The sequence below is a fragment of the Diabrotica virgifera genome, chromosome 7, assembly GCF_917563875.1.
Source record: "Diabrotica virgifera virgifera chromosome 7, PGI_DIABVI_V3a".
Lineage (NCBI taxonomy): Eukaryota > Metazoa > Arthropoda > Insecta > Coleoptera > Chrysomelidae > Diabrotica > Diabrotica virgifera.
In genome coordinates, this window is record NC_065449.1 from 132,547,096 (window position 1) to 132,561,318 (window position 14,223).

A 14,223-nucleotide genomic window follows, 5' to 3' on the forward strand; every position below is an offset into this window, starting at 1 on the left:
TTCGTTTTCTTCAAAAAAAATGATGACAGCAGTGGCGGCTCGTGATTTTTACAATAGGGCAGGCTATTCGCGGTGTGCAAGTACTTGGAAGGGAAACGAGAAACGACCGTGCGCGAGTCGCGGAGAAATATTGCAACTATCTTAAATAATTCATATTGTCAATTGAAATTGTCAAATTGACGTATATTTTATACCTTCTGTCATTAAAGCAGAAAAATTATATATTGCTCCACAATATTGATATGATATGCAATTATTATATAAAGGTACATTTAATTAATTGTATTTTGCTTGCAGTACTGCATTTTAATAACTAATTTTATTTACTTACAATTCTTTACGTTTTCTGTACATAACCTGAACCTTATTTTTTCTTCTTATTATTTTTTTGGACTATGGCCTTGACAATTATCCAGTAACCAGGACTAATATAATTGGCCAATATAATTAAAAGTGCGAATAAAAGTACAGAGCGTAGAAATAGGGATCGCTTTGCCGAACTCGCACGGTCCCAATACCTAACTGTAAAATATCTAGACAAATTTGCACTAGCAAAAAAATGTAATTTAGGGCCCCATTTTTTTTATTTACATTTCATAATATCGTCATAATTATAATTTCATGATAACATATTTTAAAAAGAGTTAGTCTAATTGTAAAAGTTTAATACCAAAGTTTGTGTCGTTTATTTGTTAACAATTCCATCTTTGTAAGTAGATATATATCAAAATAAATACAGATTTGAAGTTTTGCAGTCCATACAGGATGAAGCTTCACATTTGTTAAGATACTCAACTGAATTTTTTTAATTCTAAACGCGGCCTACTGCGAATTCAAAAACACGATAAATTACCGATATTTTGCTTTGCGTTACAGATATCGGAAAAAGTTATTTAAACAAGTTGTTCCAAATATTAGTCTAACTCCACATACCAAATTTCATAACAAAATTCGCACTTTTAGCTTTTTCAATATTTTTAGTCAGGACCCTAAACTCGTTGTCCCGAGATGCATGCAACGGAGCCGAGAAGCTACTTAGCCTCCCTTGGTATATCTCCGGGCAGCGTGTGATGGCACCGTAGATGCCACTGTTAGGAGACCGCGTCTCCTTAAACGCCTGCTGCGCTGCGTGGTGCATCAGCTACGGAGGCTGTTCCACTTCTCGGCTAAGTTCGTGCATTTCGGGATAACCCAGGGTCCTGCCTACAATAATAATAAAAAAACTGAGACGCAATCATGTTTTCTAATGCTAATGCTCCGTGCGTATGGATATTTAGTGATAATATGGAATATACACGTTGTATAATAGTGAGAGTGCTTGTTGTTTTCGCGATTCATGATAAACAAAACAGTGTAGCGTGTGTAAAAAATTTATGGGGAGGCTAAGCCTTCCTTGCCTCCTCTGACGAGCCGCCACTGGATGACAGCGTAGAAAGCAGTACCCGACCCGACAAATTGCACTGACAGTTTCGCAGACCAGCGTAATCGCTTGTTTCACCAACGCGACGTGTACCACCTGAAATCTTCCCGCGTACCACCAGTGGTACGCGTACCACCGGTTGGGAACCCCTGTACTAAAACATTTAAAAAATTGCTCTGTGATACCTTGGTGTTATCACACTTTAATTACTGTGATACCATTTATAATTCCTGTGTTACAGAACGTGACAGTTATCGGATACAAAAAATGCAAAATTCTTGTCTGCGTTTGATACATGGTATCCGTAGAAATCAAGCAATTAGTTACAAACTTAAAGAAACAGGGTGCTTAAGTATGAAACATAGAAGACATGTACATTCAGCTTGTCAATTCCAAAAAATTATTAGTTTGAAAACCCCCCGTATCTCTATAATAAAATAAAATTCCGTACTGATGTACACAATATTAACATAAGACATAAAAACACCATTTCTATTCCTTATCATCGAACACAGCAATACAAGCGGTCTTTTACATATCAAATGGCCCAAGTTATGAATAAATATACTATTGGTACTAATTTTACTCAAAACAAATTTAAAAAGTTGGTTATTGAAAAATTAGGAAATATTGCATAGGTAGAGTTGGTTGACATGGTATGAGTAGAACTTACATTCAAAGCGATTATTGGTAAACTAAATTTATTTAATGTTACATTTTGATTTATTTTTATATAAATGGTAGTAGGTAACCGATAATAATCCTAGATATTTTTTTTATTACTTGTTTTGCCGAAGGTTAGCTGAACAGACAGGACATTTATTGTGCCCCGCATTGTACATCTCCTGAACTGAAACTCGCCTGGAGTTTTTTTTCTAATATTCATTATGTAAATAATATAGACTGAATAAAGGTCTTTATTATTATCCAGATTTAGCCATACGGCTCATACTCCCTCTAACGGGAAAATTGACTAATCCCAGATACCTACGGTATCAAAAGGGTTGAGCACTGGTGGGACTCTTTCCGTGTTATCGAGCCCTAGGTGACCTGGTATGCAGGTGTATCTCCCAGAAATTTTCGTACACATCTGACCGTTGCGAGTAGTACAGCTTTCTGCATGGTCTTGTAAAGATTTTCATTTAGACCCAGCCTTTTTATGCTTTCGAGGAGGTTCTTCGGAATGACTCCAGTAGTAGACATAATAATAGGTATCGTCTGGGTACTTTGCATTCTCCATTGTCTTCATATTTGAATTTCCAGATCTCTGTACTTGGCGATCTTTTCAGTAAATTTACTACGTAGATTATTGTTGTTAGGTATCGCCACATCAATTAGTGTTGTTTGTCTTGTTAATTTATTAACTAGTACGAGATCTGGTCTATTATGTGCCACTGTTTGGTCTGTGAGCACAGTGCGGTCCCAGTATAGCTTGTAGTTGCCATCCTCAAGCATACTCTCAGGGACGTATTGATAATATGGAAGATGGTCCGTTTGGAGAAGTCCCAGCTTGATAGCTATTTCTTGATGAAGGATTTTTTCCATTGCGTCATGCCGTTCCTTGTATTCAGTTGCAGCAAATGCCTGGCAGCCCCCTGTAAGATGTTGGATGGTTTCTTGGGCTTGACAGCCATATCGCCATCTGTCGTTTTGAACCTGAGGGTCTTTGATGATATATTTCAGGTAATTTCTGGTTTGTATAACCTGATCCTGAATGGCCAGTAATGAACCCTCCGTTTCAGGGAACATCTTTTCTGATGTCAACCAATAGTTCGACGCTGTATTGTCGACATAGTCTTGGCTGACCTCATTGGGATGTCGCCCCTGCAGAGGTTTACCCATCCAGGTGCGCATTTTTTCGTCTTTAGTGAGGTGGTTTATGCGCATTTCTGGTTCCCTCTGTTTGATCGGTGTTGTGTCATCTACTGCGCAAATAGCGCGATGTAGAGTAGATGTCTCGGCTTGCATCTGAAAATAAGTTCTTAAATTAGCAACTTGTTTACCTAGTTGCTCACATATATCCATAAGTCCTCTTCCTCTAAATACCGGGGTAATGTCGTTCGTTCTACTGCACTTTTAGGGTGGTGTTTTTGTGTGTTCATACTTTTCGCTGAGGATTTTCTATATCCGTTTTTGTCCACTTAACAATACCAAATGAATAGCTAAGCGCGGAACAAGCGTAGGTGTTTAGTGCCTTAACAAAATTTTTACTGTTAAGCTGTGAACTAAGCAGCTGTTTTACCCTTCGTATAAACTCAGTAGTTATCTCAGTTTTCATTTGCTTATAGTCAATTTTCCGCGCCTGCTTTACCCCAAGATATTTGTACATATCGTTTTCGCCCATGGCCTCGATGTTCTGGCCATTTTGCATATCGAATCCACCGGGCTGTACCTTTCCTCTGACTATATTCAAAACACAAAACACGGCACTTGTCTAGTCCGAAGTGCATGCTAATATCATTACAGAATGTTTCTACAGTTTTTAGCATTTGTTCTAGGTGTTCTCGAGTGGAAGCCATTAATTTTAAATCATCCACATACAACAGATGATTGAGCTTCGCTACCACAGTATTATTGTTTTTAATGCTAAAACCTGAGTCAGTGGAGTTTAATAGCTGGGAAAGGGGGTTCAAAGCTAAACAGAACCACAATGGACTCAACGAGTTTCCTTGAAACAGGCCCCGGTTGATTGCGATATTTTCGTCACCGCCATTCTTGCGGCACTGAATCAAAGGCCTTTTTATAGTCAATAAAGGCAGTAAAAAGGTTCCTTTTTTTAGTGAATGCCTGGTTAGAAATTACTGAGTCGATGATAAGTTGTTCTTTGCAACCCATGGAACCCTTAAGCCGATGCCGCACTGCAGGATGCTAGATGGTGGCTTGGAGGGTGGATTTTAAAGGTGGATGGTGGAGGGTCGCTGCATCCTGGACGCAGTGAAAGAGTGAAATGAAGTCAGAAGTCAGTATCCAACTGACTGCTGAGGAATCGTTTGTTTCATTGGTTACGTTACATTTAGTTTGTTTTTTAGCATATCGTCATATTAGAGATAAAACTCACTCACTAAACTTTTTCAGAAAGTGGAGAAAAATCGACTTAAAGACAAAAATTGTTTTTTAAATTCACCTGACTTGAATATTGGATTTTTTTTAATCCAACTGCAAAGAATAAATAAAACAGATATTTTAAGCCATGTTTCGTCACATAGTGGGTCTGCTGGGTCCCAAATTGCCCTTCTTTTATACACAGCACTTATTACGCTTTCATCCATAGCGAGGCTACCCGGATGGATTATCAAACACGACTGATATGGGTGGATAGACGCCTGGCGGACCACCGGGTGGGTAGATGGTAGCGGGTGGCCACTGCGGCTACCGTCATTGTATTATTCGTGGTATAAGTAGCTGGATGGTTGCCAGACGGGTATCTACCATCCACCATCCTAGCAAACTTCCTGCACTGCGGCATCGGCCTTAGCGCACCCTTTCTGTTGAGGCTCTATGATATTGTTTAGAGCACAGTGTTGGTAGATACGCCGGGTGTTTTTGTGCCTTTGTGAGGTGTGTTCGTACTTTTCGCTGAAGATTTTCTATATCTGTTTTTGTCCACTTAACAATGCCAAATGAGTAGCTAAGCGCGAAACATGCGTGGGTGTTCAGTGCCTTAAACAAATTTCTACTGTTAGGGTGTGAGCGAAGCAGCTGTTTTACCCTTCGTATAAACTCAGTAGTTATCTCCGTTTTCATTTGTTTATGGTCAATTTTCCGCGCTTGCTTTACTCCAAGATATTTATACATATCGTTTTCACCCATGGCCTCGATGTTCTGGCCATTTTGCATATTGAATCCTCCGGGCTGTACTTTTCCTCTGACTATATTTAAAATATGGCACTTGTCTAGTCCGAAGTGCATACTAATATCATTAGAAAAAGTTTCTACAGTTTTTAGCATCTCATCGAATTGGTTTCGAGTGGAAGCCATTAATTTCAAATCATCCATGTACAATAAATGATTATTAAGCTTCGCCACCACATTGTTGTTATTTTTGATGCTAAAACTTGCGTCTGTGGAGTTGAATAGCTGAGATAGTGGGTTCATAGCTAGACAGAACCACAGAGGACTCACCGAATCTCCTTGAAACAGGCCCCGGCTGATTGCGATATTTTCAATTTCGATGTTATTTTCACCAGGTATTTGAAGGTGAATTCTAGTTTTCCACTCCGTCATTATATGCTCTAAAAAGGTCACTATATTATCATCGACTTTATATATTCTCAATATATCTATAAGCCATTCATGCGGCACTGAATCAAAGGCCTTCTTGTAATCAATGAAGGCAGTAAAAATATTCCTCTTTTTGGAATATGCCTGGTTAGAAATGACCGAGTCGGTGATGAGTTGTTCTTTGCAACCCATGGAACCCTTAGCGCATCCTTTCTGTTGAGGCTCTATGATAATGTTCACAGCACAGTGTTGGTAGATACGCCGGGTTACACAGGATGTGACAAATTTATACAAAGTTGGAAGACAAGTAATTGGGCGGTGCTTTGCTGGATCTTGGGTGTTATTTTGATCCTTCGGTATTAAATAAGTGGTTCCCTGAGTTAGGAATGATGGTATATCCTTAGTTTAGAAATAACATGCTTAATTAGTGTTGATAAGCATTCATGAACACTCCAAAACTTCTTGAGCCAAAAGTTTTGAACTCTAACTGGTCCAGGAGATTTCCAGTTATGAAGCTCTTTGATGATATTTGAAACTTCTTCAATAGTGAAGGGTTCGTGAAGTGTAGTAATGTAGTGTTGGCAGTTATGTGTCGTATCTTCTATCCATCCAGCATTGTTGTTAAGAGCAGCTGGTGTGGAAAGTTGATTTCCCCAAAACTCATGAATTTATTCTTGGCTCGGGTAAGTCTTATCGACACGTTCTACAGTGGAATTGAGTTTTCGATAGAACGCCTTCTCAGAACTTTCAAAAAGAGGATTGTCGCTTTTGCGGTTGTTACTAACTTTGTACCTCCTTAGTCGTCCCGAATATACTGAGAGTTTTTGTTTTAATGAATCCAGACACTGATGGGCTGTGTTGTTTTCTGGATCATATCTTGAGTGTCTTGCGGTAGTCAGCATTATTTCTTCAGCTCTCCTGATGACTTTTCTACTTGTTACACCTCGTATGTATTCTGTGACTATTCCAATATCCCTACGTAATAAGTCAATCTTTCCGATTAGTCTTTTTTCCCAGGGTGCAATTCTGTTACCAGTTCTTTCGTTATTTGTACCCCGTCGTGTTCTGATCTTAACACCCATTACATTAGCAATTGCTGTTGCTGCACAGTAGATTAGCATATGCAAATATTCTAACGTGTGAGCTTCTACGACATAATTGGGTAGGACTTCAGTGTTCACAATTTGTAACAGCGCACCTAGTTTCTTACAAGAGTTTATTCGTGGTAGCGGTGGTCTGCTAAGTGGATTTGTTCCATTAAACTCTTGTACGGCACGAGTCGTTTCGTTTGCTAGACTATCGCGCAACTCGTTGTTTTCCTGCTGTGTATTGTCAGGTTGAGTTTCTGGCTGATTTTATTAGGGACTTGATCTAAAACTAGCTCTTGGTTATTAATCTCCCGTTCGACTTCGCTTTTGATCGTATTGCTTCTAGCCTCTGGGATAAGGTTGTTTCTTATGATTACCCGGTATTGATCTGATACTCTTTGCTCCGATACTTGAATATCTGGGTACTCCCTGCAAAATGCGGCATACAGCTGTTGTCTGTAGCCGATCGTTTCTTGACCGAGATTTGTCACCTTATAATAGAAGCGCAAAATGCTTTCTTTAACGGACGCAGTCCATTTCATACGCTGCCTCGGTCGTCCCGCTTGAGTGAGCGCCGGCTGATGTTCCAGCGCAGTACCTTCAGCGAGTGGAGCTCTTGCTGTTGTTTTGCTCGCTTGTGGTTGTTGTTGTTGTTGGGCTGTAGCTGTTTGTGTGACAGGGACCCGCCTCCTCAACTCCCTGCCACCGACGTCTCGCATGCTGTCACGTCCAGCGCCGGCTCCAGACGTGCCCTGACGATCCCCAGGCAGCGATCCTAAACATAAATTAATATTCTCCATATTAATGGGTGTGCATTTTATACCTACTGCCAGGTGTCAGTTTTTGTTCCACGGCAAGTATCCCTGCTACCCTCTGGATATTGGCGCTACGAATACCCAGAGAGCATCCCCCATTCGCAGGGGGCCGCGCCTGATAGAAGCACTGACAAAAAACTCACACAGGTTATTATTATTATCCAGATTTAGCCATACGGCCTACACTCTCTCTAAGGGGAAAATTGACTCATCCCAGATACCTACGGTATCAAAAGGATTGAGCTCTGGTGGGACACTTTCCGTGTTATCGAGCCCTAGGTGACTTGGTATGCTGGAGTTTCTCCCAGAAATTTTCGTACGCATCTGGCCGTCGCGAGTAGTACAGCTTTCTGCATGGTCTTATAAAGGTGTTCATTTAGACCCAGCTTTTTTATGCTTTCGAGCAGTGTCTTCGGAATGACTCCAGTAGTAGACATAATAATCGGTATCGTCTGGGTACTGTGACGTTCCGTCACTTATCTAATTAATTATTAATGGGAACACCTTATTGGATTATTGTTAAAATTATTTTCTTATAATATTAAAAACCCGTTCGCACAAAATTCCCTTAGCGACGTCATACTGGGTGTATCGTAGCCACATTGATATTTCGTGAGGTTGGTACTGACGCCTGTCGCCAGCTGTCACGAGGTCGGAACGGTGAAGGGAGGCCATTGACTTGGGAGTGTCATGTGAGTGCAGATGGCGGCGTGAATTTCTTTGTAAATTAAATAAGTTATTTCCTGTTGCATAGTTCAATTATTGCTATTGCAAGTTATATTTGTTTTTTTTGGGTGAATTAAAGTGACGGAATAATGGAACTGTAAGAAAACGGATCTCACGCCGGTATGTTTTTTATAATAGTTTTTAAGATGGTATCATAATTTTGGCAATTATAGTTCTCATTATAGATTTAATTTAAATCAAGTCATCGATTGGTTTTATGTAGAATATTGCAGTTTCTATAATGTATCCAGAAAAGATCTTTAATAATATTCTTAATATGTGGTTATGTTCATCAAAATTTTCCAGTTCTGAAACTTTTTCTGACAAAAAAAAAATTTCTTTGTTTTGAAAAGTTCTTCCTGAAACCTATTAAATTTTACTTCATAGACTTCATAATTCTTTTCCCATATCTAGTATGTTCATATATTTTTACAGTACCTATTTCTTTATACAAAACATGTACAACTTCCTTTGAAAAAAAAACCAAATATATTATTTGTTAAGATAAAAAAAAAAAGACATTCTACATGTAAATTGTAATTCTCCTTGTCTATTCGAATCAAGGCCATATTTGTTAAAAGTCTTATCACAACCCATGGTTAAAATGTCAAGCTAGATAGGTTTTTTGGGTCAATGAAAGGTCGGTTTTTTGGAGTCTTCTAAAAACCTCCTCGTTAACTTGTCTTCTTACTGCTCTTTCAAACCTGTTTTATTAGAAATAAACTGGGAATATTTTTGTTTTTAGCCATTCTGGAGAAATCTCATTACTGATGGTAAACCCTCTCTAACACTGAGAGCAGACACTTCCAACGTTCGATCAATCAGGGAACAAGCCAAAGGATACCGTCTCCCATTTGTTTTTGTATTGATTCATCATCCTGCACCCTCCGAGGGTAGTTTCATTAGCTATTGGACAGTTGCACCACTTCGGTGATAACTTCGTTCCACGGATTTGGTACCAGACACCAAGGATCGTTGTTGGAACATGTGAAAAGGGGTTTGTTTTGGGGGACATTTGTTCATACCAGTTAAAGACATTTTTTTTTTCTAGTAATATTCAGGACATTTCATACTTTCATAATTTAATTACACATATATGTTTTTCTTTCTCCACAAATTTAAGTACATTTTAGATATAACAGCCATACCTTACAGTTAGTAGTGTTCCCCAAATTTATATAATTCCTGGTAGAAGTTTCGAGCTCGAATATTCTCCACCTACATGTTCTTTTCACTTGGTTTGTATTAATTTTAGACTTGTTTCCTCATTTAATTTAAAAATAATATTAGTTCAATTCACCTAAATTTAAAATCATTTAACTTGCTTCATAATTTTCAATTTTTATTAGATTTTTTGGTAAATATTATTTAACTTTCGCTATTAAACTTTTTATATTAAATTCGAATAAATCGCTAGTACCCATCCCCTCAGGAAGGTACTAGTTTTACTTGCTGTTAGTATTTAGAACCACTAGTCAGAAAAGGATCTTTGTATCCAGTACTAAGTTGGTTCATTTAGGGACTTGTTACCCGTCAACTCATTGAGAGTTGTATAATATATATTATATACATTAGGTATTTTCATTGTTCTAATATCAGGTAGTATTCAATTAGGGTGTACGTATTACAATCGTACAAGTGTTATTTGGTGAAGGGTTCATACTAATCTAGGTGTAGTTTGTACTTCCTATATTAGAGGTACTCATTTGTAAAATTTTCTAACCTCATTCACATTATGGTTACATTATTTAATTGTATAAATCTGTAAATGACTTTCACTAGTATCTACCATTTCTTGTCATTTTAGAGTCACATACTAGTCACTTGTTTTAACTCAGAGATTGTGAATATCTAGTAGTTATATTTAATAAATATATACATTTATTGTGAATTTTTTTTAATTCTTTAAATTTATACATTTAATATACTTGTACTACAAATTTAATATACTCTATAGCAGCGTAGAATACCTGGAAGAGTGTTAACCTAGTTAGCCTTCTTCTGGCGCCCAAAAATTTATTCTATTTTCATTATATTATTATATTTACTCTATCTATCTTCTGAACATTATCTTAATATCTTCTTTTCTAGCCATCATTATCATTTCCTTTAATTTATTGTCTGGTCAAAAATAGGCGTGCAAATTGGCAGAATCCTTCCTTGAGTGTCAAGTGGCCATTCTCTTGCATATTTAGCTAGCCATTCAAGTTACATTTATCTATTCATAATTTTTTCATCCCCTTTCTCTATCAAGTATACTGTTTTCATTTGCATAGTTCCATACTAGTACTACTGCAAAGTTAGAAGATCTCGAATTTGCAGATGACATCTGCCTTATAACTGAACACCGAAATCATATGCAAGCAAAAATTGACAAATTGGCACAGTACTCCGACACGATCGGACTTCGAATAAACACAGAAAAAACTAAACTTCTAAAAAATAATAACCATCCAAATAATAAAATAATGATAAACGCTAAAGAAGTAGAAGAGGTAGACAAGTTCACATATCTGGGATCTGTCATGGAAAGGAGCGGAGGGTGTAAAAAGGATATACAGACGAGAATAACAAAGGCGCAACACGCATTCAACGCTTTAAATAAAATTTGGCAAACAAACGAAATATCGGAAACAACAAAAATTAAAATCTTTAACAGTTGCATTAAAAGTATACTACTCTATGGAGCAGAAACATGGAAACAGGACGAAACTACAACTAAAAAACTACAAACATTTGTAAACAAATCTCTAAGAAAAATCCTGAAAATATACTGGCCAAATAAAATAACTAATACAGAACTATGGGAAAGGACAAAGCAAACTAACGTATCTACTACAGTCAAGGAAAAAAAATGGAAATGGATCGGCCACATTTTAAGGAAAGACCAAAGCAGCATAGCAAGACAAGCACTTGAATACCAACCAGAGGGGAAAAGAAAGAGGGGCAGACCAGACAACAGCTGGAAAAGAACAACAACGAGAGAACACGAAAAAATTGGACTAAGATGGGGCGAAGTCAAAAAGAGAGCAAAAGATAGAAGAGAGTGGAGGGAATTAGTTCACAATTTATCCAGAGAATAAAAACAAAAGAAGATGCGCTGTCCCGGCCAGACAGCAATCTTACACTTTTGGCCAAGAAACGCATAAGCGCCCAATACTCCACAAGGAGGGATGGAACGAGAGAGACTACTGCAAAGTAGTATTCTAGTGACTTCGGCTTCTTCAACGTAGAAGCCATCCATTTTTGTTCCTTTGGCTACATTAAGTAGGTCTTCTTTTTCCTACGTCTGTTTGGAGTTTATCACTCTCTGTGCATTCACTCCAACAGAAAATCTTCTTCTTTCTTGTTACATCGGCTTCCCAACGTGGTGCCTTATTTTTGGTCTAAGACAGTATTCATTTAGGTCATTTCTTTTCTTTTATCTGAAGTTTCTTTGTTATTTCCGTTGGTATATCTATACTCATTTTATTACTTATTTATTTTATCGTTAATATTTTCTGATATTTATCAGGTATTCTTATACGCTGTATTTATTTATTTTTTTTCCATATTTTGAGACCTCATTATAGTTTATGATTGTGCAACTCACATTCTAGATTAGATTTTGTATTTTATTGGGAACTTATATTTAATATTGCTATTACTTATATTACATACAACATATATTTTATTCCTCCATCCAATAGTGGTATATTTGGAGGTACACTTAAGCGTTGATCATATATATTTTTTTTCTAGAGTGGTAGTAAGTTACATATAACTAAAAATTTATTTCCAGTATTTAGGTACTAGATTTTCTTAAGTATACTTTATTTACTGGATCATTTATTTATTTACTTGATCTTATTTATTTATTCGCTTATATACCTGATAATATATATTTGCTGGCCGTTTTGATTTTGTTGGTGTGTTGCTAATCTTTTCTCAGTACTTATATATTCTGCGTGCAAACTTAGTTATATTTCATACTTCTGATCTTTGGACTGTTTGTCAATAATTTTGTTATCATCATGTGTGCTTTTAAAGTGGAACATCTTCTGGTGGACGAATTGGACTATGAGTTGAATATTAGGGACGTAGTACCAGAGGAGTCGGCAACAGTCGATAGAAAACGCAATCTTCTGCGGGGTGCTTTAAAACAAGAAGCAGGCAATAGGAGTTTTCTCCAAATTTCAGCTGCACATATTCCTTTTGAGGAACAACAGAAAGGAATCTCTGAAACATTAGACAGCTTGTCTAAAAAAATCGAGAAGTTTCGGGGAACTGTAAATGATGCAGAATACGCGCGATTAACATTTTGTTTAGCCCATATTTCTGGCCGTGTACACTTGTTACACTGTGCTACTGAAGAACAGGAACCTTTTAAGAAGTCTGTTTCTCTTAGAATATTAACCCTAGAGGGTGAACTTGATTCTAGAGTTAACCCCGTAGCTACCTCTACTCCTAATGCTCCCGTCAACGTATCTAGCTTCACCTACCCCAAACCTGTGCAAGTACACAAATGGGGTATTTCATTTTCTGGTGAAAAACAGCACACTGATGTAATGTCGTTTTTAGAAAGGGTTGAATGTCTTCGTGTGTCTAGAGGTGTCTCTGAAGAGGATTTGTTTGCTGCTTCTGCTGAACTGTTCACCGGTCCAGCTTTTACATGGTTTATGAATAATAGGGGTAGTTTTTCTTGTTGGTTGGATCTGATTAAAAGGTTGAAGTCAGATTTTCTTCCTTACTCATTCCAGGACGATTTACTAGATCAAATTAAAAATCATAAGCAGAAACCTGGGGAATCTGTTACTATGTTTATTAATACTATATTAGGTATGTGTAGTCGTCTAGACACTCCTTTGTCAGATTTATCTAAAATTAAAATTATCCTTAAGTGTCTATTACCCTTTTACCATCAACAATTAGCTCTGATGGACATTCAGAACATTGATGACCTCACTGTAAAGTGCAAACGTTTGGAGGAAACGTTATCCTGGTCTTCTCAACCTCCATCCACATCTAGATCCTCTTCTAATTCTTCTTCTCAGTCAACTTCCTTTAGGCAACGTTCTTGGCAAAATAAGGGTCATGAACATAATGTTTCTGTTGTTAGTTCTGTTGTCTGCTGGAATTGTGGTCAGGTTGGCCACCCGTTTTACAATTGTAGGATTCCTCAAACCCGTATTTTCTGCCATGGTTGTGGCCTAGAGAACACCCTTAAAAGGAACTGTTCTAAGTGTTCGGGAAACGAAATGTCGGAGTTCCGTCCCCTGAGCGTTTCTCCGTCCACCTCCCAATCAGGGAATCAAACTCCATCAGACAACGAGACCGTCGGCCCAAGCACACCCAGCAACTCAAACCCATCTTCCAGTCGGAAAGGGAAGAGAGTACCGTTCAAGAAACAAGCACACACCACAAATCAAAATCAGTCCAGAGATTAACTTTTTGTCAGGATACGTTGAATTCGCAGGGTTCACATGATTACAAATCCACAAATTCTTCTTTAATTAGTAGTGTTAAGCATAATAATAATTTTGATAGTGAAGTAGTTCCATATAACGGTTGTAGCCAACCAAATACTTTAGACTTAGATATTAATTCTCTATTGGTTAGGAAACAAAATGATAATAGGCCGTATCTACCTATACAAATTTTAGGACAACCGTGTTTAGCTTTATTAGATAGTGGCTCTAATATTTCTTTGATAGGGGCACATTCATTAAATTTATTGAAAATTGCTAATATTCCCATTATGCCCATTTCATCCTTGCAAGTATCTACAGCAGATGGTACAGTTCAGTCTATTACAGGCAAACTCCAAATTGAAATCACAGTGGCAAACTTATGTAGGCAAATTACATTTTATGTTATTCCTTCTGTACAGAATTCTATAATTTTAGGTATGGACTTCTTCAATGCATTTAATAGCACCTTAAGTTGTTCTGATTTTTCTTTTTCCATATCTGAA

General features: G+C 37.6%; 1 long non-coding RNA gene across 1 annotated transcript; it reads left to right on the forward strand.

Annotated features, from left to right (window-relative positions):
* Window positions 1-8,008: 8,008 nt before the first annotated feature.
* Window positions 8,009-10,161, forward strand: LOC126888757 (uncharacterized). Its single transcript, XR_007699622.1, has 2 exons — window positions 8,009-8,390; window positions 9,016-10,161. It is a non-coding gene; the product is annotated as an uncharacterized LOC126888757 (long non-coding RNA).
* The last annotated feature ends 4,062 nt before the right edge of the window (window positions 10,162-14,223 follow it).